This window comes from Psammomys obesus, unplaced genomic scaffold (assembly GCF_907164565.1).
Source record: "Psammomys obesus unplaced genomic scaffold, mPsaObe1.curated_primary_1811, whole genome shotgun sequence".
NCBI lineage: Eukaryota > Metazoa > Chordata > Mammalia > Rodentia > Muridae > Psammomys > Psammomys obesus.
Genome location: NW_026596152.1, coordinates 8,923,452 through 8,928,835, shown reverse-complemented (window position 1 = coordinate 8,928,835; position 5,384 = coordinate 8,923,452).

Sequence of the window (5,384 nt, the reverse complement as noted above, 5' to 3'; positions counted from 1 at the left end):
GCAGGACAGAAGACTGGAGAATTATTTATTCCTTCATTTCTGCCAGTCCTCTAGCGAGAGGTGGAAGTCAGCCTAGTTCTGGATTGATGTGGGCTTAGGTTCGGTCACTTTGTTTACCCTCAGTGCCCTGCTGGCTTCAAATTCCCCTAGTGGCACTGGCCTCTTGATGGCAGCTGAGTTCAGTATATTCCGTTCTACCTCAGCTTTATGTTTTTCTCCTGGGACTCTGCCGCATGGAGGGTCTTCTCCTGTTTCTGGCTCTCTGGGTGTCAGGGGGTGACTGTTGTCATAGGAATGGGATGGGGACCTTGTACTGCCTTGCTACTCTCTCAGGCTGAGGCAGGCCAGGTACTCTGAAACCCAGGATGGAGAAATCTTCACCAACACCTTGACATCTCTCCTACAATGGAGGTAGCCTTTCCATGCCTTGGAATAGCACCTGCCACTCAGCTACAGTGGAGGATACCTTCCCCCTCCCTCCAATCCCGGTGGCTCTAGGCCTATCCCCTGAAGCTAACAAGCTTTGCTGTCAAGTCTATTGTTTTATCTTTTACACAGTAGGTCCTGCAGTCTGGTGACCTTTGCCTTTGTGCATTTCCTGCCACAGTGGCTGCTCTCCCTGACCTAAGGGCTGTGGCTGAGGGCCTCTCGGGTCCCTGCACCCAGCATGTGAAGCGTCACATATGGAGGAGAACCTGTGGTGGACGTGAGTTCCCTTTGTGGTGAGGTGTGTCTGGATGTGGCTGACCCTCCCCACAAGGCTTTAGTGACCAGAGAGGTATCATGGGGATGGAAATGCATCCAACTGTTGTGCAGAGAGGCCTTTGGGAGGTGATGCTAGAGGAGAGCTTGGAGACTGAATTTCTGCTGGCTTTGCAAGAGGGAGAGACCAGAAGAGGTGTGTGCGCCTCTGGTGACACAATGCTCCATGCTGCCTGGGGCCTTTGGGGCCTCTTTCCTCTATGGCGGCCCTGTCGGTGCTACCATTGGCAGGATGGGTGCATGCACTTTGCAGTTCCCACTTTGCAGACCCACGTATAACCAGAAACAGATCTGAAGCTCTCCTATTTTGTAGGTGAAGAAACGGAGGCTAGGAGAGTAGACTGCAGATACCCACAGCGAGGACCAGCTGGGACTCCCTGGCCTGTGGCTTTAGTCACTGGGGTACGCTGTGGAGGCTGAAATGCTCCCAAGATGAAAGAGGTTGAAAACTCCATTTAAACACCCAGCGATAAGTCTACCAGGATAGGATGAAACACAGAAGCACACTAGCATGGAAAGCAGAACAAAGTCTTTCTGGAGACAGGTGAGTCACCCCATGGGTTCCTGGTGACATCCAGGCTGTGACATCATCAGAGGGGATGATGTAAGCGTCCCTCTCGTAAGCTGTCAGATTGCATCCCATTCCCCGAGTGCCCGTAGCTGACAGTGAACTCCCCTGCCAGCCCCTTATCCTCCAACTGGTGTCTCTTGCCTGGAAGGTTCTGCCCTGACAGCGTCGTGTGCGCATGTATTCCAGGCCACCAGCGAGGTCAGTCAGTGTTGGCTAGCTGCCTCTGAGCACAGCAGCCAGCGACTCTCTACCCACTCCTGAGCTTCAGTGCTCCCACACAGCACCCAGAAGAATCTGCATCTGCCTCCCACTCGGAGAACGCTCAGCTGGGCTTTTCTCACTCTCAGGGTCTGGAACCGTTCAGATATTGGTCGTTGATCAAATGAGTCCAGGATTCCTATGGGATCATATGAGCTTTAACTCACATTCCTTCCTTCCTGGTGACTTCAATGTAGTCTCTGAAAGGTCAGAGCCTAGAAACTTGGTGCATAGTGCAGCAGAGTGGACGGCTACAACCCGGAGGGAGCCCAGGCCAGCAGGGCTGTTTTTGTGAATGGATCAACCCACCTGTGATTTGTTAATGGGTAGCACACAGGTGGCTCTGCTACATGTGAGTGCTCCTGGCACACGTCTCCCTCTGTAGCACTGTTCCTTTTATAGCACAGTACAAAGGCCCCTCACCTGATGCTGGGGCCATGCTCTTGGACTTCCTAGCCTCTGGAACCTTGAGCAACTAAACCTGCATTCCTTCTAAAGTTTCCCATAGGTGTGGAATTACAGCAACAGGAATGGGCCCACACTCGGCTGGGTCATCATCGTATCTGCCCATGGCTTACTCACCTCCATGGGAAGCAGGCTTTGTTAGAACTGAGGAGACTATCTAGCCATCCTGGCACCTGCCTCTTCATTTTACAGATGAGGGGCTAGGGGTCAAAGAGGACAGTTGCTAGCTAGTGCAAGACTTCCAGGGACACTGGAGTCCTTGTTGGGATCTGGTCTCCTGATAAATGCTTACTTTCTTCTGTCATCAACTGCTTTCTGTGAGAGACACTGGGGAGGGTGTTATATGGGGTTTTAATTAACATCGGCCTTCACAGACCTACTGCATGAACAACATGGTTTCCAATGGACATGAACTCACACAGTGGAGCAATGGGTTAACACTTCAAGTGGGGGGGGGGGGGAAGCAGTGTGTTCCCTGGCTGGCAGGGGAACATGTGAGCGCAGGAAGGAGCAGGGTCTTTCCTGTAGACTGCTCTGGGCCAGTGCTTCAAGCTTAGCATGGTTTAAATTGGTCTGTACTCCTTCCTGTTTCATGACCTTTTATGCCTGGTCTAACTCAAGGACTCAGAATTCGGGGATGGAAGGCACGTTCTCTTGTTTCGCAGGGACTGCCTTTTCAAGCTCACAGCTGAGCCTTCAGGGACTGTCTTTATTGAATAAAGGAAGCCCCTATCTTAGGCCAAGCCTCCTTTCTGGGGCATCCTCCGCCCAGGTCTAGGCCAAGCCAGGGTAGGAAGTCCCAGCCCTGTGGCTCCTGCAGTAGCTCATACTCTTCTACTCTTCCTTACTAAACTCTCTCTCTGTGTGTGTGTGTGTAGTGTATTTTTGCTCTATTTCCCTCCGCCCCCATGATATGGAATGAGGGCATCAATATATAATTCTGTATACCTATATAGAATGCTTGTCTTGAAATATTCCATCACCTCCAAATCTAGCGCCACTCAGGTTCTCAGGCCACGGGCAGAACACAACAGATTCTTTGCCGGAATAAAATGCAAATGTCCTCAATTCTCAAAGGTCCTTGTTACCCTGTGAAACCTGACGATCTGCGCTTCTACTGCCCATGTTTATCTGCATTCTGGTCGTCCAAACTCCCATCAGAATGGTCCATCATGCTCTGCCTAAAGCATGCCAGGTCTTGTCTAGCCCAAAGTTGCAGATTCTTCCTGAATACTATGTTCATGGTCTATAAGCCACATGGCCAGGTTTGTAACAATGACCCCCACTTCTTTGTAGGAATCTTCCGTATTCTTTTCTTGCTGTGACAAAATAGCCAAGAAAGCCACTCAAGGAATGGTAGACCTCCTTTGGCTCAGCTTCTGGGTACAGTCCGACACGGCAGCGGGATTTGGAGGCAACTGGTCTCCTGGCATTTGAAGTAAGCAGTGAGCTGGCACTTGGCTCTTTCTTATTCACAGAATGGTGCCACTGACATGTGGGGTGAGCTGTTCTACCTCAACCCAATCTAGAAACCTCCTCACCGGAGTCTGCCTCTTAGGTAATTCTAGATTCTGTCAGGCTTACAATACTTTTGACTGAAAATGGGTTGGTCATGATGTAACTGTTTGCCCTTGGCCCCACAAGCTCAGAGCCATGACACAATGCAAAATGCTCTAATTTCTAACAACCCCACAGTCATTTATTGAGGGTCAGGCCGGTGTGGGACTGGGAACACAGTTCATTGTCTAAAACCAGGTACATGCCTAGCAAGGACAGGGGGTCCTGAAGCTAGGGCACTGGAGGAGCTGTAGTTTTCTAGATCCCAAGAACTGGACTTATCCCTCCTTGAAGGACTATGCTTATGAGTCTGAAGACCATTGAGCACTCAGTTTGCAGCCGTGTTCCCTTTGTGCAACACTGATTAGGTTCATACTGACTTTCCCATTTTGCCTACAAACTGCGCATAAGATGCTATACTTAACAAACTTGCTTGACAGAAGACATAGCTTGTGCAAGACCTCCTGATACCAAATTTTATCTTCATTTCCTGATTCTCTGGTCCTCTTCCTGGGGGACCTGTCACTCAAGAATGATATGCTGTTCCAGGTCAATTAATAGGACATAATCTTACTATTCATTCCACTTGTTATAACATAGTGCTGGGAACTGACCCCACATTAGCAGTGTTAATGCATCTGCTTTACCTCTGAGCTATATTCACAACACTTCTGAGTGTTATTAGACCCCAAGGGTAAGGAAGTTCCGGCATGATCTGGTGCTTCGTGTTCAGACGTTAATTTACTTGCCCTCAAGATTCTTTCTGTTCTACCAGCACTCCCTCAAGTATACCAAAATGGTGAGTAACCTTGCCTCCAAAATTATCCCTGATTAGCTAAATAAAGCTGCCTCCACACTAGGCAGGGCAGAAGTGAGGCAGGAGGAGCTAAAATTCACAGGTTAGGACAGAAGGATCACGGGAAGGGAGAGAAAGGTACTAAGGAAGAACCTGGTGGCCAGTTGTTTACTCTTGAGGATTGGAGTGGCTGCCGAGAAGCAGGCCAGATGGAAAGCATGTACAAGTCTTTATATTATTCTGGATAAGAAGTAGCCCAGATAGGGATGATTAGAGCAAATGGCATGGGATGTGGGGCTGGGAGATAATGAGGTAGTTCAGGGGGTTAAAAATCTGCCTAGCCCCAGGTGAAATAAGACGTTAAAAATCTGTCAGGTATCTGTGTCTTTTATTGATATGGTAGCGGGTTAATAATAACCACTGCAAAAATTATAGGCTGTTAATAGTAGGCAGTAATAGTTTTTTTATTTTCTACAGTGTACTGCCTGGGGTATCTAGCAGAAGTTCTATTTACTCTGATGACTGTCCCACAGTGACAAACTCTGGGTTCTATGGGACATGTTTCTCTGGACTGTTCTGGTATAAGGGCATCCAAAAGAGGAAGGTCAGAACTTCAGAGACAAGGGTCTGATCAACCGTGTGAGCACTCTGACTAGCTGAGGCTAGGAGGGGCAAGAGGCATTGTAGCACCCGCTAAAAGAGCCCTTGACTGGCCGCGAGGACCTTGCTACTGAGCCATGCCCCACCATCCCCACTCTCCTGCCCAGGGAAAGAACCTTTTTGTTTATTGAGCGAGGGTGCCTGCCTCTGCCTCCGAAGTGCAGGGGTTAGTGTGGCCTGTGCGCCCTGCAGGAAGGAGGGTTAAGCAGCTGATCCACCGCCAAGCTGGTGCGCACAACATCCCTACCCACAGGCAACCCAGAGCTGGCCCACCCCACCACCTTCTGCCTGTGTTAGGAATGGGTGAACAGTCAG